The 22147-nt window shown below is 47.4% G+C and overlaps 1 long non-coding RNA gene across 2 annotated transcripts; it reads left to right on the top strand.

Moving 5' to 3' along the window:
- The first annotated feature begins 3476 nt into the window (after positions 1-3476).
- LOC123388000 lies at positions 3477-18883 on the top strand. Of its 2 annotated transcripts, XR_006602530.1 has the most exons (4): positions 3477-3810; positions 14875-14975; positions 17721-17865; positions 18138-18883. It is a non-coding gene; the product is annotated as an uncharacterized LOC123388000 (long non-coding RNA). The 2 variants fall into 2 exon arrangements; XR_006602531.1 differs by lacking the exon at positions 14875-14975.
- The last annotated feature ends 3264 nt before the right edge of the window (positions 18884-22147 follow it).

Below are 22147 nucleotides of genomic sequence, written 5' to 3' on the forward strand. Positions count from 1 at the left end.
AATATTAGAAATGTACCCAGATTACCCACCTAATTACATTTGAAAGAGGAGAAAACTTTGTTCCAATGGACTCATCAAATGTTTACAAAGATGGGTAGTGCAGAAAACCATCCCTGTTGCATATTTTCCTATTAAGTTATTCATAATTCATCACACAAAAAAAACCCAGGAAAATATAGTGGCCTGTAGCTAGCAGGGTTTGGGAGTGCCTTAGAATATCACTAAGTTTTCAATAAAACATTTTCTGCAGAACGTGGTTGAACAGAGGACAATAATTTAAGTATGCTTTTCCTATAAAACCTTTGATGTGTACAGGTTAGTGCTGGGCTCTGAGTGGAAAGCAACCCCAGGAAGAGAGAGATGGTGTTACTACAACAGATTTCTGCACTTCGCCTGGGTTTCCCGATTGCCTCGTCCTGTTGCAGAAAATCTGAGGTGACCGGGGAAACCCAAACAGAACACGGAGAAAGGGGAGAACACAGCTCTCTTAACGCCTGCGGGCTCAGTGGGATCGCTCCCCAAAGGCTGAGCACCCAACAGGGTTAAGAGTGAGTTTTTATGGTTACAGGCAAAGGGGGATGGTAACGGGGTGTTTTCTCGGTCTCTCAAGGCGGGGACACTTTCCCAGTCTTACAAGGCCAAATGGCCCTTTCCTGTGGAAGTATAATCTATGGGAAGGCATCTCAGGAGAGTGCTAAATCAGGGTGGGGGGTGGCCTGTTTCTCTTTCTTTTCTTATTAAAACAGGACCAGGCATCTGGTCTTTTTCTTCTGTCTCATCAGGAGCAATGACTTATCTTAGTCAAGTGGGATGAGCAGGAGCAAAGCAGACCCAGGGACAGAAAGGGCCAGGAGCCAGGAGTTTCTATCTGCCAAGTGAAACACTGCCAGCACGTGGCCTGATCTTGTGACCTGCCATCACCCACAGTGGGCCTGGTCATTTCCACCAACCCCATTGTTAAAGCTTCAGTCAACATTCCTGGGCCTTAAACCAGAGCCTATATTCTCTTTTTAAGCAGTTTATGCTGCCAAGACTTTCCCATACTAACCTCAGAGAGGACCCAAAGCTTGCAATTCTCCCTTATCTAGAAGATGATGTTTGAGGGGCTCTCCATAGCAAAAATCATATAGATACAAAAACCCATTAAATCTATAAAAATATTGATAACAATGATATGAAGAAGCCCCATGGCTATTTTTGTTTTCATTATGTTTTCAAAATTCCTCAAGTTCTTACACTCTATTTTTGCTTGTTTCAAGAATGATGCTAAATTTTCTCAGACGTTGCATTTCAGGCTTCTCTACATAGCAAGGCAAGAAGAAAGAGAACACTACTGGAACAATTCCGTGATATTCTAGTTTATGTGTTACTTTTCGTTTCTCTTGTTTTTTTAGTATGATTGTCAGGGATGTGCAAACTGTAGTGAGAATTTTCTCACTTTCATGCTAGAAATATGGAGCCCCTGGAGGGTGTTGGGGTCGATTCCACGTTAAAACATGTTAACCCTCTGGGCCTGCCTGGGCCTACTTAGCCATAGTGACTCCATGTTGCCTAGGTAGACATTTTGTTGTCTAGAAAAGTTACTGCTCTTGGTTCCAGGTAACTGTTACTAAAACACAACACCTAAAACAAAGTAACTGTTACTAAAACACACACCTAAAACAAGGCCAATTCCAGGTAGCTATTACATACCTAAAACAAGGCCATTGGTAACCGTTACTAAAACACACAGGTAGGAGACATCCAACCAGCCAAAGCCACATATGCAGATGTCTGCGATTGTGCCCAATAAAAACTAGCCTGTAAGACCAAGGGGCGTCGCTCTCTTCGGAGGCAGCCCTGGCCGGTCAGTCTGACTTCTAATGCTTGGCATAGAATAAGGCTCTGTGTAACTTTTCTCAGTCTCGTTCCTTTGATAACGGAACCAACAGAGGGGACTGAGTAAAGGAGGGGGAGGGAACTGAGTAAATTGTCGGTGATGGTGTCCTCCTCTCCAGGAGAGCATGTGGACCCTGCAAGACCCAGTGTGTCCTCTGGGTGTGAATGTCGGGAAGCGTCCCTTACACAGCCGCACGTAGTAGGTGGGCATCACTGGCAACAAGGGTAGCTCGACAGGGCGGGACCCCTTTGGGACAGGGTCTGAAAGGCAGCAAGAGGAGTGGGAAGCAGGCCAAGCAGAATGCCCTCTGTTTAGAACAAGAATGACCTTCGCAGAATAGGCCATTTGCATCTTCAGGTTAGTAGTCACTGGATAAAAGACTCACTTCTCTTTCATGGATTTTCATGAAGACAACTTCCTATTGTTGGAACAGTGAGTGTTTTATACGGAAAGGGAGGAGGGGCTGCTCACTTGTCAGCTGGCAGGCTATCTCTGTCGCTCCTATTCTGTGTCCCCTCAGGTTCCTTCCTGGGGCTCTGGAGTCACAGCCATCCCCAGTTTAAGTCACGATGGTGAGCAACAGGGACAGTCTGAGAGGGGTCAGAACCTGCAGACCGTCAGCTAGGGCGGGACTGAGAGGCTTCCTGTGGGGCACAGGGCAGCAAGGTCATCAAGCAGACTGGCGGCAGGGGCCATCCCTGCAGCTGTTCAAAGACTGTGCCCTGGTCATGTTGGCCCCCAGGTCAGGTCCTCTCCCTTGTCCTTGTCTCCCTTAAGAATTCTTGCCATCAAATGTCTACAAAAGGTGTTAAGTACAGCCACTGATGTGGCCTATACAATGGAGAAGACCAAGTGCATCTTTCACGGGACGTAATTAAACAGTGATAAGACCGACAGCAGACAGCCCTTGTAGGAAACAGGGAAAGCAGTGGGGCTGGTGAAGACTTGTGCCTGTGATGTATGACTCACCCTCCAGCGGCTCTCCCCAGGCATCTGAGCTGCCCCGCACTCTGGAATCTCAGCCCCTGGGAGCGTCCATAGAGATCGCCATTTGAGACCAGAATAAAGATGTTGGATCATACATCTCTCAAAGGATCAGTATTTTCTATTTGGAAACAAATGAACTTGGACCATGTGTTTAAACAGTAACATGAGACAATTAACTGGAGTCATGGTCCAGTCCAGTGATGGAGCTTCTCAGACAGACCCAGTTAGGGACTGTGCAGTAGGAACCGGTCATCCCTCGGTTAAGTAGATAATGCTTTTCTTCCCTGGGCCTTGAGGTCTTCTGCAGCACACCCCAGGTCTGACCCACATGCTTCTGTGTGAGCCACAGACCAGCATGGTAATGTGCCCTCCGTTTGTCTGAAAGGGGTCTGGTCTGTGGCCACAGTTCCCATGAGTCTGTGCGCACATGTGGCTGCTGCACAGGCTGTTGGCAGGTTTGACTGAGGTGACCATCACCCTGCATGTAGAATGATGGGGGGCGTGCACAGATGAATCGTGTCTCAGAGAACAGAGGGGGTGGGGGATAATTTTAAGGTCTCTTGGTTGGTAGCATGTCTTGTGAAAATTAGGTTGTCACACAACCCAGAGCACAGTGCACAGAGCAGGCTTCCAGGCCCCTGGCATGACCACTGTAGATAGGAGCAACTGAAACCTGTAATTAAAACCCAAACAATAAGTGACTATCAGTCTCATGGTAACCCTTCTGGTTTTGAAGAGACCACACTCTGTTTGTTCTGCCTAGAGCAGAGACTATTCTCACTTACTCTGTGTTGTTCAGAAAACAGCTTCTGTAAGAAGGAAGGTAGCTTTTCTTTCAGCCCGGTTGATTGGATGAATCCTAATCTGTTTACATGGCAGACAGCTTGGACTACCCTGCTAATCACCTAAATTTCCCAACAGTTAATGGACGGATGGTGGAAGAGGTAAGGCTGAAGCAGTGTTGGGGGATCCCTGTCCCTTGATTCTTTCTCAATTCCAGGTGGCATCAGTAGTAGAGAGCAAGTCCATACTTCTGCAGGAAGGTGTGATCTCAGGAGGGTGTGATCTCAGGAAGGGTGTGATCTCAGGAAGGGTGTTATTTCAGGACGGTGTGAGCTCATGAGGGTGCATTTTCAGGGAGGTGTGATATCATGAGGTTGTATTCTCAGGGGGTGTGATCTCAGGAGGGTGTGATCTCAGGAAGGGTATGATCTCAGGACAGTGTGAATTCAGGAGAGTGTGATCTCAGGAGTGTGTGACCTCAGGAGTGTGTATTCTCAGGAGGGTATATTCTCAGGAGAGTGTGATCTCAGGTTGGGTGTGACCTCAGGAAGGGTGTGATCTCTGGTTGAGTGTAATCTCAGGAGGGTGTATTCTCAGGAGTGTGTGACCTCAGGTAGGTGTGAAATCAGGAGGGTGTGATCTCAGGAGGGTGTGACCTCAGGAGGGTGTGATCCAAGGAGGGTGTGACCTCAGGAAGGGTGTGATATCAGGACAGTGTGACCTCAGGTTAGGTGTAATCTTAGGGAGGTGTATTCTCAGGAGGGTGTGACCTCAGGAGAGTGTGATCTCCATATGGTGTGACCTCAGGAGTGTGATTTTCATATGGTGTGATCTCAAGAGGTTGTGATCTCAGGAGGGTGTGACCTCAGGAAGGGTGTAATCTCAGGAAAGGCATGATCTCAAGAGGGTGTGACCTCAGGTTGGGTGTAATCTCGGGAGGGTGTGTTCTCAGGAGGGTGTGATCTCATGAAGGGTGGTGAGCAGCCAGCACACAGAAATTCAAATATTTTCATTATTTTGAAGATCCCAGATGATCTTTTGTAAATATTTTGTTTTAAATGATCTGAAACATATATAGCATTTTATGTCATAGGTCTAGTTTCATTCTGAATGGGTCAGATTTTTAAACTAGATTTTTTTTAAGTTTTTATTTTAATTACAGTTATTTTTTTTCCAATTTATTTATTTTCAGAAAAACAGTATTCATTATTTTTTTACCACACCCAGTGCTCCATGCAATTCGTGCCCTCTATAATACCCACCACCTGGTACCCCAACCTCCCACACCCCCGCCACTTCAAACCCCTCAGATTGTTTTTCAGAGTCCATAGTCTCTCATGATTCACCTCCCCTTCCAATTTACCCCAACTCCCTTCTAAACTAGATTTTTAACTAGATTTAACTAATGTTAATATTATTAATAACTAAACCATTTCACTGTATAAGCAATATATAGAGTATCGCCTTACTGGTCTGGCAAATCATAATCTATGTTCTCAGCAACATGTGTTTTTAATAGACATTTTATTTTAGAGCAGTTTTGAATTTAAAGAAAGATTCTGAAGACAACGCAGCATCCCTTCTACTCCAGCTCATGGTCCCTGTTCTTAATATCTTACCTCAGTAGAGAGTGTTTGTAACAATAAAGAGATATGGATACCTTATTGTCGACTAAGTCCACTTGTTAGTTGGATTTCCTCTGTTTACCCTAATACTGGTTTTCTGCCACAGCCCTCCCGCAGGACAAGGATGGGTGGTCCTCACGTCTCCTCGGGCTCCCCTGGGCTGGGATGCCTGCCCAGACTCTCCTAGATTTGACACCTGAATGGCTTTGTGATTAGAATGTTCCTCTATTGGGACCCCTTGTTCTCGGGGTTAGACAGGAGTTATCTGGGGGAAGGAGGACCATGGAGGTGAAGTATAAAGGGCATGCTGTCCACACTGGGGGCACCCGGCTAAGCAACCGTCGCTGTCCCCCATTTCTGGGTTATATGCACTCCAGAAGTCGCTGTCCACACTGAGTGATACTTCGCCCCTTAGGACAGAGAATCTACATGAAGTGTTTGGAATTCTGGCGTGGGGGACATTTGCATCTCCTTGTCCATTGGTTTATGTGGTCATTTACTTAGACCTGTCTGGACACACGTGTATTTATCTTACACTTGGGCTATAACCCAATACCATTTCGTTTCTTTTCTTGGTGGAATGGCCCCAGCATTGGCCACTGGGGCTCTTTCGGGGGGTTCCTATGCCGCAGCAAGTATTTTAGCTTTGCTCTCAAGAGAGTCTGAACCAGACCTGGCCTATCCAGAGGGAGGCGGGCCAAGCCCTAATCCTAACCGACCTCATTCCCTCCCCTTGTGGACGCTCCTGCTTCTGGCCACCCTCCCTCACACCCCAAGACCAGCACCTCCCCCACTTCCAACAGTGATTTTCCACAAAAGCAGCACAAAGAGAGGGTCTAAGGACAATGCAAAATGATTTCACAGACGGACCAGGTTACCAGGTGACAGGAGCAGGTTCCTATTTCTCCTCGGCCTGGTTTAAAAACCATTAGCTGCAAATTAGTTTGGAGAGGAGACAAACTAAATAAATCTGTGGGACAGATTTATCTCTGAATAGTTCAGGACAGCTGAGGCTGCAAGTTTGCCTCCCAACAGACAGCTCCTGGCAGACAGCTAGCTACCAGCTGCCCCCACCAACTGGAAAGATGAGCCCACAGCGGGCACCCAGGTGCTCCCAGGGCAGCCCTCTCAGGAGCCAGCCCCTGTCCCCTCCTTCCCTGACTCTAAGGAGGCACTGCCCCAGCTCTGGAGATCTCACATCCTGCAGGGCTCCCACTCCATGCACAGAGGATGTGCCCTGGGCTTCTCTTCCCACATCTTCGGCTTTTCCTTCATCCTTTGTCCATCCCCCTCTTTTCCATCTGTGTCTTGCCTCCCGTGCTCACCCTATGGCCTATCCACACATGTGCTTTCAACTGTAGCCACGTGCAAACTGGGCGTCCACATCCCAGCAGCATCCCATGGGCCTTGGGAAGCCACAGCTGCACAGGTGAGCTCCTGCAGGTGAGCTTGCCCAGGTGGGGAGAAGGTGTGAACTTGTGGGGCCGTCGGGCTATGGCCAGTCAGGGAAGCCTCTCTGGACACCTGCAGGGTGGGGATAGGGCTCCCTGCTCTTGGCTTCCTCACACCCCTGAGGATTCTGGTGGTTAGCTAGAGCACATCTCTCCTGCAATGGGCTCCCAGTGCGTGAGGGGCAGACCCCTCCTGGCCTGGGGCAGGTCTTCATCTCTACAGAGGCAGCCCTGCTCTCCCGAGCACCGGGGCTCTTGCTGGAACTCCTCTGGCTACAATTGCCCTTTCTTCAACTCTGGGTCCCAGTGCAGGACCTCAGGTCAAATCTGTCCCACAAGAGCTGTGTGGTGAACAGGGACAGGCCAGGGATGTCTGTGGCCATGGTGGGCCAGCCACTCACACCTGCCCCGAGTCGTTCCCTGAGTGGGAGGCGGGACTGAGCTCACAGACCCCCCTGCACAAGACCTCCAGTCGGACCCCCACCTGCATGCTCTTACCTCACCCACTCCTCCTTCATTCAGGCCAAATTATATGCACCCTGCTTTCTAGCATCACATTTACTCTTCGGGGGTTCAGCTGAGAACCAGGATGTGGTCCGTACCTCCTGCCCATTAACAGCTGTGAGACAGGTGGTGTTCTCAGCAGGGCGGGGGCCCAGTGCCATTGCCAACACTGAAAGGCACATGCTTTGATTATATCTTTAAGCTGTGTTTCCTCAACACAGGCCAAAGATTACTGTGGGATTTGAGTCAGTTTTATTATTAGTTTCCTGGGATTATGACCCACAGTTCCCTCCCACTTGACAGATGAAGTACTGAACACTCTTCTACAGTGTTAGAGATGTGGCCTTAATCTTTTGGGTCACCGCACACTTTCCCAGAGCTATCGTGACCAAATACCAAAGACAGAGCCGCTTCAACAACAGGAATTTTCTGACCGTTCTGGAGGACGGGAGCCCAGAGGCCAGGTGTCTGCAGTGCTATGCTGCTTCGGAAGGCTCTGGAGAGGTCTGTCCTGCCCCCTTGGCTCCTGGTGGTGCCAGTAGGCCCTGGGTCCCTTAGTTGGCAGATGCGTCTCTGCCCTTCCTGCTCAGGCATCCCCCTGTGATTCTGATCTCTTCTTTAAAGGATTCCAGTCCTGGGGCACCTGGGTGGCTCAGTGGATTAAAGCCTCTGCCTTTGGCTCAGGTCAGGATCCCAGGGTCCAGGGATCCAGCCCCGCATGGGGCTTTCTGCTCAGCGGGGAGCCTGCTTCCTCCTCTCTCTGTCTCTGCCTGCCTCTCTGCCTACTTGTGATCTCTATCTGTCAAATAAATAAATAAAATCTTTTAAAAAAATAAGTAAATAAAGGATTCCAGTCCTATGGACTAGGGCCCATCCCAGGGACCCTGCCTCAATCTGATTGCATCTGCAAAGACCCATGTGCGCCCAAACAAGGTCACGTTCGCAGGTAGGAGTCCACCATATTCTCCCTGGGGGACACTGTTTGACCCCTAACAGTGTCTATACCTCAGAGCACTTCTAAATGTTCCTAACAATTATAGGAACTAATTAAGTGTCTGACTCGGTGTGACTTAGAGGGGATTTATAGCCGTGGGGAAGTAATATCCGTAGTCGTACAAACCACTTGAACATACTTTATTCACCTCCAGTAATGCAAATTTTGTAAACTTTTTTGAAAAACTCATCTTAGTTTATGATCCATGAGTGGGCTTTCTCACTACATTGCCACCGGCCACACGAGAGTGGGTAGGTACATCACAGGTGTGATTTACAAGGCAAACATCATAGGACCGGATGTGGGGTGGACATCCAGGTGGACACATTATGGGAACTAAGGTCCAGAGTCCAGGGAAGGGCAATATGTGTAGAAGCAAGTAGATTTACGAGAACCAGTGGGTTTGCCCAAGACGTTATTGACGGGGCCTTTCTGATTGCTCTGAAACAAGTCCAGAGTCCTCTTACAGAAAAGATGGAAGCTATGGTTGGCTCTTTCTTCATATCCTGCATTTGCTGTCCTTCTAATCTTATAGCTGGGCTAGTTGCATTCCCTTCTGCCCATCACATACCATGGGAAGACCACACAGTGACTTCTTCTCTGAAGTCTAGTTATTATACTACCTCATGGATGTATGGGAATTTATCTATGATGTTCTTACGGGATTTACTTGTTTAATAGACTATTTATTTAAGAAGTATAGTTATGTACATTAAGGTGGCTCAAGGGATGCCTGCTACAATGTACCTCATATATTTTGTATTTCAAATAATGAGTCATACCATCAGGGCGCCTGAGGGGGGGTCAGTCGTTAAGTGTCTGCCTTCAGCTCAGCTCTGATCCCAGGGTCCTGGGATCGAGCCCCACATCCAGCTCCCTGCTCAGTGGGAAGCCTGCTTCTCCCTCTCTGGCTCCCCCCACTTCTGTTCCCTCTCTTGCTGTCTCTGTTGAATAAATAAATAAATAAAATATTTTTTTTAAAAATGAATCATATCATCGCATATATCACTCTGCCCAGGGAGTGGCTTAAACAACAAAAAATTGTTTCTCACAGTCCTGGAGGTAGAAGTCCATTATCTTGGTGCCCACAAACGTGGTTTCTGGTGAGAGCCTGTACCTCGCTTGTAGGCAGCCACCTTCCTACTGTGTCCTCAAGTGGCCTCCTCTGGCTGTTTGCACAGAAAGACAGGGAACTCTAGATCTCTTGCCCTTCTTATAAAGACAGTGATCTTATCGGATCAGGAACCCACCCTGTGACCTCATTGAACCTTGATCACCTCCTCACCAGCCTTACATGCACACACACTGGAGGTGAGGGCTTCCACACGTGGATTTTGTAAGCATGTAGGTCTGTCCGCAGTGCCACATAAAAATCATCCTTCTTTAAGTGTCATTAAGTGTCGCTCAACATCACTCGGCATCAGGGAAATACAAATCAAAACCACAATGAGATACCACCTCACACTAGTTAGAATGGCTAAAATTAACAAGTCAGGAAACAACAGATGATGGCGAGGATGCAGAGAAAAGGGAACCCTCCTTCACTGTTGGTGGAACTGCAAGCTGGTGCAACCACTCTGGAAAACAGTATGGAGGTTCCTCAAAACGTTGAAAGTAGGGCTACCATACGACCAGCAATCACATTACTGGGTATTTACCCTAAAGATACAAATGTAGTGATCTGAAGGGGCACATGCACCTGAATGTTTATAGCAGCAATGACCACAATAGCCAAACTACGGAAAGAATTTAGATGTTCATCAACAGATGAATGGAATAAGAAGATGTGGTATACATATATACAATGGAATACTATGCAGCCATCAAAACCCAAAATCTTACCATTTGCAATGACATGGATGGAAATAGAGTGTTTATGCTGAGTGAAATAAGTCAATCAGGCAAATACAATTATCATATGATCTCTCTGATATGAGGTATTTGAGAGAAAAAAGTGGGGGGTTTGGGGGGTAGGGAAGGAAAAAATGAAACAAGACGGGATTGGGAGGGAGACAAACCATAAGAGACTCTTAATCTCACAAACTGAGGGTTGTTGTTGGGTGGGGGGATAGGGAAAGGGTGGTTGGGTTATGGACATTGGGAAGGGTATGTGCTATCATAAGTGCTCTGAAATGTGTAAGCCTGATGATTCACAGACCTGTGCCCCTAGGGCAAATAATACATTATATATTAATAAAAAATAATTTAAAAAAAAAAGATTGCTTTGGCACTAAAAAAAAAAAAAAAAATCATCCTTCTAAGGGAATTCTCTGTTGTAAAGATACTTGATTTGTCTGGAATAGGTAGAGTGTGTAATTCAGACCAACTGCCCAGTGAGGAGGAGCACATATCTATTTGTAGACCATTCATAAGCCAATGAGCCAGTGTAAAACCACAAGGCTGAGACCCAGGAGAAGGAAGAAATGGGCACAGCAGCATAATGTGTGTGCCTGGCAGAGAGCCCAGCAGCTGCAGGGAAGGACAGCATGGGGGTTGAGGAGCCCATGGTCCAGGGCACACACTGTTCCTCTGAAGGAATAAGAGAGAAACATAAATGGGCCAGGACACACAAGGGTTGGACTGGGTCTGGTTTATCATAGCATTTTAACATTTGAGTGCCCTCACCCCCTCCAGGGCCAGATGAAATCCTCTCTGGAGAAGGGCAAACTCATTCAAGGGATCAGATGCCTCTACAGGGACACCTGCCATGCTTAGCAAGGCCACCTTATAAAGAAATGAAGAACAATGAAAGATCATAGAAATATACTCACAGGACACCCAATAGGAGAGTTCCTGCACACACATGGACTTCCAAATAGTTGGATTTAATATATTAGAAGACAAGGCTGAGGACTGCAGCAAGGGACTAGAAACTGAAAACTTGAAATGGAACAGTGGAAATGTAGAATAACTGAAATAAAAACTCAAGGACTATGTTTAACAGCAGATGATTAGACACAGATGGAGGAAGTTCTAGTGAACTGGAATGTGAAACAAAAGGAAATATGAAAATATGCAGATTGAGCAAGAAAAATAGGGAAGAAAGCATAAGGAAGGGGGGAGTGAGTCACATGTGATGGGATTCCCAGTTGGAGGGGAGAGAGAAGATTCCATTACGCAGTGATAGCTGAGATTTTCTGAACCTGATGGAAGAGTGAAGATGTGCTAGGAACCAAAGAATAATAAGTACAAAGAAGACCAAAGTAAGGTACCTCATGGTCAGACTGCTGAAATTCAAAGAAGGAGAAGACCTTTAAAACATCCAGGTTAAAAGAGAATATTGCTGTCAGACTGTCAACAAGACAGTTCCAGCATCCTTCTCAACTGAAGATATTGGGGGCCAGAACAAAGCCATGACCTCTTCCTGGTCTGAAGTCCATGCTGATCTACCTAGGATTCTGTACCTAATGAAAATATCCTCCTAATGAAAGCAAAATACAGAGATTTCCAGATAAAAAACATACTACTGAATTCCTCACTGGCTGAGCCATTTTCCCTCGTTCTTTCTTAGTTATTTATCTCTCTATCTTCCAAATTTTTATTCAAATTTTGGTTAGTTAACATACAGTGTGATACTGGCTTTATGAGAATTTAGTGATTCATCACTTACATCACTTACATTCATCACACCCATGGCTCATCACAGCAAGTGCCTCTTCTTAGCATCTTGCCATTCTGTGAAAAGATCAAGATCTGTTCCTGTGTGCCCAGGATGACCGGAATGGGGAGAAACACTTGTTATTCACAAGTGGAAAATCGGACTCTCTGTGAGGCAGCAGATGCCTGTTACCGTCTCTTTGCCTTGCCGCCCAGGAAGACAAGGCCACCCGCAAAGATTTGGGGAACACTCTGAAACTTGACCTCTGGATTCCAGAGCCAGGACTCAGCACCTCGCTGGCGGGCTCTGTTGAACATGACCCTGTGTCGCCTGACAGACTCAAGAGTGTAGCCCAATAGCGGGAGCCCAGATTAAAGGAGTCTCTGACAGGTTTTGCTGCTGTAGACGCTAGAGCCACTCAGAATTTTCCACAACAGAGTCAAACTGGTTGTAAGCAGGTGTCTCCATTAATCTAGAAACTGCCTGAAACAAGTAAGTTAGCATTTAAAGACGATGGTCATTACAGAGAGTGTATGCTTCACACCGACATTTTCTCCAGCTGAGCCCCGACTACCTAGAAATGCACACGTGGAAAGAAGACACTTGTTTTCTGTTCCAGTTCCAAGTCTCCAACCTGAGCAATGGCAGGTTTTTCTAAAATCCCAAGTGCATTGTTCTCAGAACAAGAGGCCCATTCAGAGACTTTCTGCAACCCAACTGGACTGAAATGATAGTTCTGTCACTGACCAAGGCCATAAGGGGCGTTCTCGTGATTTTACACTGTTCTGTGGTGCAGTGCAGTCCTGTTAAACCATCTTGGACCTGATTCCTCAGTTTGTATTTGTTGTCTGTGATTTCAGGGGAACACCTGGAGGTAAGGATTTGGGATGGATCAGAGCCAAAAATTAGACGAAGCTTGTTAGCTGAATAAAAACACAAGCCCAGCTGTGTGTGGCTTATAAGAAACACACCTTGAATACCAACTGCAGAAAGTGAAAGGAAAAGAAAGAAAACAGGGTTCTTTGGGCAAACACAGGCCAGAGAACAGTAGTCTCTACTTTTTCTAATATCAGGGCAAACTATCTTCAAAGCAAAAGAATTACTAGGAAAACAGCAGTAACTCATGTTAGCTAAGAAGTTTAATTCTCTGGGAGACATCCTGCTTCTCAGCCCATTTACACCTGATACAATTACCTCAAGTATATGAAGGACAATGAGAAATGTAGGAGTAAAGTGTTCCTTGTGAACTCGATAAACTTCTAGTTGCTGGTAGAAATCTGACAAAAAGTCAGTGGGGAAAGCAGGAGTTTGAAGCTTTGGGCTCATGCTGCAGGGACGCGCAGAGAGGGAGCTGCTAGGGGGACAGGGGGATGGGGGGAGCGTGGTGTGGCAGCCGCGAGGGTTCCTAGCAGCCCCCGGGCCCCTACGCCAGTGGAGGCAGAGTGGGAGGGCCCAGGTCAGGGAGACAGGAAGGTGGCAGAAGAGAGGCGTGTGTGGCTCCAGAGAACCGACAGTCACGAGTGCACGGTGGGAAAAGGGCCGCGAGCAGGTTTTCCTTCAGCAGCTTCCTCAGCCCCAGGACACATACGAAGTGGGGTCATTAGTACCTGCTCAGGCCAGCCTGTGGTACACATGACCAGTGACACAAGTGCCTCGGCGTCCTTCCAGCACAGGGTCAAATGTGGGCTCTGAACACAAAAGCTCCCGGAGGAGGGGAGATGCAGAAGGTCCTTCTCCCCAACCTCCTCCCTCCACCTGCTCCTGGGGCCACAGACAGAAGACAGACAGTCCTGTGTCCCCAGCCTCCTGGCCACATGGCCCCTCGAGACCAGGTACTGCCAGCTCTTATCGAGCGAAATGACTAGAATTTAGGGGTTTGATTGTTGAAGCAATTAGTGTTAATTAATGCAGTATTTGTTAAAATATAGTGGTTTTTCCAAACATTGTGAGACTATAAATTGTCACAGTCTTTTCTCAGGCTGTTTGATAGCATCTAATAAAAGGAAGAATGTACATCCTAGTTTTGTCAGATAATCACTTCTCAGCCATCATTCTGGGGAAATGCTTGCACAGATGTACCGAAATGCACAGGCAGGACACGAACACAGTGCCATCTTTTATAATAATTATAAATTTATAACCCACTAATGCAGAAGAAAATCACAGTGAAAACTTGATCAATCCAGTAAAATGCAGATGAAAAATAAGAAGATGAAAAATAATGAACAAACATAACAAAGAAAATTAAACACAAAAACGACTACACATAAAAACTCTGCCTGTTGGTTATGGCAAGCTGGGCCGCGTCCTCATCTCTCCTGCTATAGTGAGCACCAACAGCAAAGGTCCTGCCCATGCGTTTTGGTCCCAGGACACAAAATCGGGTTGTGAGGAAACACATTGCACTCCCATAGTCTGGGCAGCACAGTTCCCAGCAGCCAAGACCTGGGAAGAGCCTGCGAGTCCATAGATGGTGCATGGACAGAGGTGTGTGATGGTGCAGGGGGACGCCAGTGGCCACAGGAGGGATGCTGTTTGTCATCTGTCTGTGACAACTTGGGAAACTTGAAGGCATCATGTGAAGTGCAACAGAGAAAGACAATGACCCCAACCTGACTTGTGTGCGGGCTCTATGTGAAAGAGCTCAGCACCTGCGGTGGAGGTGGGCCCGGGGCTGGGACAGTGCTGTTCAGAGAGCACAGACTTCCCGCCCTAAGATCAATAAGCTCCGGTGTCTTCCGTGCCCAGTGAGTAACACCTGACAGCCACTAAGCCGGAAGACCGCAACTATTCTCACCACTAGCAGGAGGCCCTAGCTCAGCGAGCTGATGCAACCGTGGCGATCACCTCGTAGGGCTCCGCAGGTCAACAGTCGGACCCCTGATTCCTACACACTGTCATGTCACTCCTGTGTCAGTAACAGAAGAAACAACAGGAAGAACAACAGCAAGGCTCAACTCCGGGAAGACCGACTAGAAGAGGAAGGGGTGGGAGCCAGGTGAGGGTGGTCCCCCGCAGGTGCAGAACTCAGACTGCTGGTCTCACCTTTGCAGGTGGGGCACCGTGTCCAGCTGAACGTGGCCAGGCACAACTCCTCTGACCAGGCCTCAGACCTCCTCTCCTGAGACGCCATCTTCACCTGAGGATCATTCAGGTCTGTGTCCGGCGTCTCTCACACTTTGACATTCTGCCTGAAAGCCACCTCGCAGGCGTCCACAGCCTCACAAACATCCACAGCCTCACTGGTGTCCACGGCCTCAGGGGTGTCCACAGCCTGGAGAGATGCACTGTTTTGTCTCCTATGATGCCGGCTTTGCCCCAAGTGGCCCTCCGCTGACCAGCTGCTCTCACAGCATTGCTGCATGTTTTGGGGGTCTGTACACCCTGACTCCCTTCCTGGGGCCATTTTCTCTGTCCGTTGGCTTTTGTTGTACAGGAATCACATAGACTCCAGGGCCTGTGTCCAACATACCCTGCTCCGTGGTCACATGGAGCTCTGTTTCAGCAGTCACTCTCCGCCCCCGGAGGTTTGGGTTCAGCTCTGCTCCACCCACCAGCCTGGGTCCAGCTGGGGGCGGAAACTCTTGGAGGGGGCTCTTTCCCAGGGAGTGGCAGAAGCCCAAGAGGGCACGGGCTGGACCTGCCCCCTGTGAATATCCCATTGCCCAAAGTGGCCGTGCCAGAGCAAAGGGTGTGGAATGTGCTTCACCCACGCCGAGGGCTCCGTAATTTCCCTGGTGGCGGGTCCGGTGTGCGGCCCTGTGGCTGAGAAAGGACGGGAGAGCTGGGAAATGATCTGGTCACTGTTCCAGTCTAGCTGTGGAAGAAGAGGCAGACGGTGTGGAGAATGGCAGCATGGTCAGAGACTTGGGCTGTCTGAAGTGGTTAGGGTCATCCGATTTTCATGCAATCGGGAAATTCCAGTGTCTGTGAAGTGTCTCCAGAAATACAGACTATCAAAGACCCATCAGCAGTTGGGTTCAAGGCAGACGCAAGATGGTTTCTGTAGGTCAATGACGGGAAGGCTGGTTGGTTGGCACGGACACTGTGGCATGTTCTGAGGAGGTCTGGGGACCTTGTGGCCGAAGCAGGGGACCCAGGAGACACACAGAGCCCACGGTGGCTGTGAGTAGCCAGACTTTAGGGATGTGTGCATGATTCCTTCTGTCCACACGTACACACAGACACAGAGAAGGAGCAAACCATGGGAAGCAGCTTCAGGTCTGTGCCTCCATCCATCCATGCTTATCCCGTCACCTGCTGACAATACCTACACATCCGTGGGCCCCCCAAGGCTCCAGAGCAAGTGAAGCCGAGGACATCTCTGTGTCCACCCTGGGTGCCCGGGGTCACCAGGCGGCCTCTCTCCGAGGCCTCCCATGTGGGTGCCCAGCAGCCACTCGGACCAGCTCCCTAGAGCCAACTCTTTGTGCTCAGCAACATACTTTTCCAAATACTTGCTGGCACACGCCCCACCATCTTCAGGGCCTGGAGCCAGGCCAGTCTTCCCACTCTCACCTTCCCTTTCCAGGTTCCTCCCACTCCTCCAGGATCACTATTTCTCCTAATCAAACTCATTCTTGTTCAACATGCACTAACTGACTCTCGTAGCCGCTTGCTGACCACCGCTCCCTGAGCGCACAGCCTTTGACACTGTCCTCTGTGTGGATGCCCTTCCTGGCTGGTCATGCCTCCTGCAAACACAGGGCTGGGGACCCCAGGATCCACCTGCTCCCGGCCCTCAGCTTGCCCACAACAGCTCATACCACAGGTGCTCAGAGGCCCAATGGGGTGACGACATGGCCACCAGGGACCAGGCCTGGTGTGGCAGTGGTGTTCCAGTGTCAGAGGCTACCATCAGTGTGGTGGTTCTCATTCTATCCCTTTGTTTCTATCCTACATGAGTCAATATCTTAAAAGCAGACTTTTGCAGGCTGCATAGATTGGTCTTATTTTTCTGGCGAAAATATCCATTAATTTATTGTTTGAAAATTTTTTATTTGATACTGTGGTATACAATCTGTGCTCTCAAATTTTTTATTTGATACTGTGGTATACAATCTGTGCTCTCAAAAACATTATTTAAGAATCATGAGAGACTATGGACTCTGAAAAACAATCTGGGTTTTGAAGGGGCGGGGGGTAGGAAGTTGGGGGAACCAGGTGGTAGGTATTAGAGAGGGCACGGATTGCATGGAGCACTGGGTGTGGTGCAAAAACAATGAATACTGTTACGCTGAAAAAAAATAAATAAGTTAAAAAAATATTAATAATAATAAAAAAAGAAAGCAGTAAATAAATAAAAGGACTCTCCATCCTCAAAGGAATGGTGTAGGTACAACAAGGACAAAGCTTCCCCTTCACGAAGTTTCTAAAGTAAAAGGCAGCAGCTCTAGGTTCTCCCGCAGCAGCACGCTCCCCAGACCGGGCCTCCTGAGCTTTTTGCGATGTCCTGCCAGAAATCTAATGTGCCATTTATCCAAAAGCTTCTTGTTCCCCTTCTCTTTGCAACAGGGCTGTGAGCACAGATTCAGCAATAAACTCCACTGAGGAAAATGTTAGGAGTAAAAGAAGTTAGCATTGTTTCAAGTACATCCACCAAGGGACTCAAACATTAAATATCTATTTGCAAATAATACTGACTTGTTGAGGAATTCACTGCAAATGGAAATTTTTCTTAAAATGGAGAGTCAGCTGATGTAATTTTCACAAAAGAATCAAATATTTTTAAAATATTTTATATATTTTCAGTTAATTGTATGTAATTCATGTGAGAATAGCATATGATACACAGACGTAAATATTGGAAGACGAATGGGGATTTACAATGAGATTTTAGACAGTCTAGCACAAAACTGATCAGTGGCTTAAACCAAACTCTTTGCTTTACTGATGGCAGGCATGTCGGCAGGAGGAAGCATCTGAGCGATGGGTTTGCCCGTTTTCCTGGGAAGAATGATTAGCACTCGAAAGACTGGTTGTGTCTTAACTTTGGACTGTCATCCTACTCTTTCTGCATGTTTCCTACTTCATAGAAAATATGGGTGGGTATTCTCTACGTTGCTGTAAGCTCACAGAATCACCACTGCCACAGCCACTCTCACTTCATGTGGAGCTGACCATCTCTGCCGTGAGGCGGAATGCTCCCAGCCTAGGAGAGATTTTATATGAGGAATCAGTTTAAAAATACTGATTTGGACCAACAGATAATAATTAAACAGAAGCTCATAAAGTCCATCTGCCTTGAAGGAAATAAAAATTAACCTACAACAGTCTTGTTGTGAGATCCTAATCAGACTCTCCTTTTTCTGGGCAGAGCCAGTCAGCTCTCAAGGGACAAAACGCAGCAGCTTGCCAATGAAGCCCAGATTCGTCAGCTCTGGAAACATGGAGGTCAACAGCCCTGCCTTTTTCAAATATCCAAGAGGTTATCAGACATGTTTTAACCAGAGAATTCAAATTTGCCAATTTTGCAAATAATTCTTTTCAAAGTAATTGAATGGGTCATTAATATCCACCACACACTAAGTCACGGTGAACAGGATTGATCAAAATGGCAGGAATCTGTATGGATATTCTCAGTGTCGACGGGGGAGGAATGTACAAGTCAGTTCACAATATGCTCTGCTTTTTTTAATAAGTAAAAAGTGAGCAAAATTTATTTTTCTTAATTTGCATTTGGTAAATTTAAGGCCTTAGAATCCTTCTTAAATCTTCTGCTGGCTACAAGTTGGGGTTACAAAATCCGAGAACACTGATTTAATTAAAAGGCACTAAGGCTGGGAAGGTGCTAAGAAATGTGTCCCTACAGAAACAGTGCCAGCGGGATACATTCAGGCTGTCCCCACCTGGGCTCGCCTCCTCAGTGGGCTCGGAGCTGGCAGCCAGCTGGCTTTGCTGGGTGCCGTCCGAGGCAGGTACTGGTCAGACACCCTCAAACAGGAAGGAAATCCAATGCGTCCAAGTCATGGTTTCATCAGGTCATTCTTTTTTTTTTTTTTTAATTTTATTTATTTATTTGACAGAGAGAGATCACAAGTAGGCAGAGAGGCAGGCAGAGAGAGAGAGGAGGAAGTAGGCTCCCTGCTGAGCAGAGAGCCCGATGTGGGGCTCGATCCCAGGACCCTGAGATCATGGCCCAAGCCGAAGGCAGAGGCTTTAACGCACTGAGCCACCCAGGTGCCTCAGAAGTTGGGTAACTTTTTATTTAACTTAATAGGCATTGTGGGCAGGTGTGGGCCAAACCCCCCTCCAGTGTAGAATGGAAGCTGAGCTGTCTGTGGAGCCCAGGCCCAGTCAGTGCAGAGCCTGAAGAAAGGGTTCTTAGCACAACCCTCTGGGCAGGAAACTATCTGGCAGTGGTCTTTGTCTATGTTTTTCACTAAAATAACTTATGTGATTTTAGAAGTATGATGAACGCATTGGCAAAGCAATTTATTTATTTGTGTCAAAAGACCCAATTTTGAATGACGGACTGTGGATTAAGACAATAAACAAATAAATTTTCAAGTTGATGCTAATCTGAATGAATTTACTATGAAAGCGACGCGACATTCAGGTCGTGGCTGGCTCTTAGAACTTGACTTGTTTCCTTTAACAAACTTCTGTGCAACCTAAAATTCTCCACAACTTAAAATGTCACATCTGGAATAGCGTACTCAACACACATAATTAGACCAGAAATGCTATCACATCCAAGAAAATATCCACAGAAAATTGTCCAAACGGTTTTTATAAACACAGAAATTGGAAATTCAATTAACATTTACAAAAACTTGACTTTCTATAGAAATACTAGAAAATCGTGTCCCTAATTATTCTTGAACTGAAACAAAGTTTGTGAAAGAGAAACCAGACTCCCTCTAATCCCCCCCAGGAGGTAATATTCCAAGCACCACCAGAAACACAAGGTCCCTTCTACTCAATTTTCATTCGTGCTCTGCTGGCCGAGAGGGCCTGATTTGAAGGAACAGCAATTTCACCATTATTTCCTCGATTACAGTGGGCATGGCGCCATCTTCACTGACAGTGCACCTACAAGCAGCTCTCCCCAGACACTTGCAAGAGTCTTTCTCGTCCCATGGGCACACACATATGGGATCATTCTGTCCTGCCCATTTTCCATTGTGCAATACCCTGTTTGCATCAGGCAATCTTTCAAACAGCCCACATTGTCTCAATTTAGTGTATTGTTCCAGTTTTCAATATTTTTTATACAAGATGTTCATTAAATCACCTCCACTTTTAGGAATCCCGTAAGACCAGCCTCTAAGTGGACTCATTTGTTTTATTTTCATTCAGAGAAAGAAATGTCTGCCTTTAACTCGAGTATTCATCCCACTTCGATGGCATGAAATCACTGAGACCCCGATGCTTGTTTAATTCTTGCTCTGCTGCTCGGTGCCCCTTTTCCCCTTTGTGCTTTCTTCTGGGCTGAGCCTACGATAATCCTATTCTTCACCCTCCTGACTAGCTCCTTAGCTGGTGTCCTGTCAGGGTCAATGTTAGCGAGAGAGTCTGACTGCGCCCCCTAAACCTGTTCCGGGATGGTGCACGCACATGGAGGGCCTCTGTGTTCCACCAGCCTTTTGTGTGATGGTTGTTGTCCATCTCAATTTTATGCATATTTCAAACCTCCAAAGTGTTGTAATGGTTTGCTCTACTCTGTCAATATTTATGTAGATGCACCTGTGTATGTATTTATATAAGTATATATTTATTATATTTATTTATATAGTTTTATTTATTTATTTAAGTATATATTACTTAAAAATACACAACTTTTTTTTTGTAATATTTTATTTATTTATTTGACACAGAGAGAGAGAGATCACAAGTAGGTAGAGAGAAGCAGGTGGCGGGGGGCGGGAAGCAGGCTCCCCACTGAGCAGGGAGCCTGATGTGGGGCTCTGTCCCAGGACCCTGCAATCATGACGTGAGCTGAAGGTAGAGGCTTTAACCCACTGAGCCACCCAGGCGCCCCCAAAATACACAACTTTAAAAATAGTTTACAGTTAGTTCTGATGGTTAGGGTGTGGTTATTCTGAAGGACCTAAGACTGAAGCAAAAATGAGGGTAAACCCAGGATCAAGGCATCCCTGGGGAAAGCAGTCCTTTCCTCTATAGGAGTACGGGGGTCTGGTATGGGGGTCCTCCAAACTCTTCCAGAGGCTTCTAGAATCTTCCTAAGGAATGACCATGTGAAACAGTCAGCTCCACACTCCAGGTGGAAGACGGCGAGGCCTCGGAAGCCCAGAGAGTCTTCCAAAATGCTTCCTGGGCCCTCTGGGGAGCCACTCCTTCTTGCCTCCTCTGCATGGGGTCACATACTGACTCAGTTTCCCACCCTGGTATTGGTGCAGAGACTCAAATTCCAGGAGCCACCTGCTCTATGGCTGCTGTCAGAGTGATGGCCAACTGGAGTTCTCCAAGGCTGCCCGTCCAGGCCTCTGCTGCCCCATGGGCCCTCATGACACCTGAAGGAGCTGCCCCCAGTGACCCCCATTGAGGGCCTGCCCTCGACCCCCTTGGTGCACCTGCATGTAGCCCGGGGTCACAGGCTTATTTGCAGCTGCCCAGGTTAAGTGGCCTAAACAGACAGACATCCATCACATGGAGGGCCTCCACCAGCATGGTCCCCAAGCTCATTGGGGAAAGTTCTGGGTCAGCTCAGTGGAGGCCATGCCAAGGGCAGTACTTCTCCTAACAGCTATCTGGACATGCCCACAGGGGTCATCTGGACCACACTGTTGCTAAAAGTCTCCCTTCTCCTCTCTGCAGCTTGATCCCTCCATTCCTACATCCCACACCTCCTTCTCTCTTTTTTTTTTTTTTTTAATTTTTTTTTTTAAAGATTTTATTTATTTACCAGAGAGAGAGGGAGAGAGTGAGCGAGTGAGCACAGGCAGACAGAATGGCAGACAGAGGCAGAGGGAGCAGGGAGCCCGATGTGGGACTCGATCCCAGGACGCTGGGATCATGACCTGAGCCGAAGGCAGCTGCCCAACCAACTGAGCCACCCAGGCGTCCCCACACCTCCTTCTCTTAATGGAACATAGTATCTGGGAGCTTGCTGGGAAATTCAAATAGGAAGTGCATTTCTGAGACCTGATATGGTGGGTCTACCACTCTGTCCCCCTAGGATTTGAAGATCACTTTCTTCACAATCAGTGATAAGTGGATGACCCCGGGGTGACCTGGAGGGACAGACAGAGCAGGAGTTCTTAGCGCATCTCCAGATGTTCCCTGGGTACTTCCCATCTTCAGGCACACTGGTCCACCTCAGGGGCAGACATCTGGGTACCCGTTGCCTGGGGGTTGGCATTG

This window comes from Mustela putorius, unplaced genomic scaffold, assembly GCF_011764305.1.
Source record: "Mustela putorius furo isolate JIRA1106 unplaced genomic scaffold, ASM1176430v1.1 tig00003869_pilon_pilon_pilon, whole genome shotgun sequence".
In the NCBI taxonomy this organism is placed as follows: domain Eukaryota; kingdom Metazoa; phylum Chordata; class Mammalia; order Carnivora; family Mustelidae; genus Mustela; species Mustela putorius.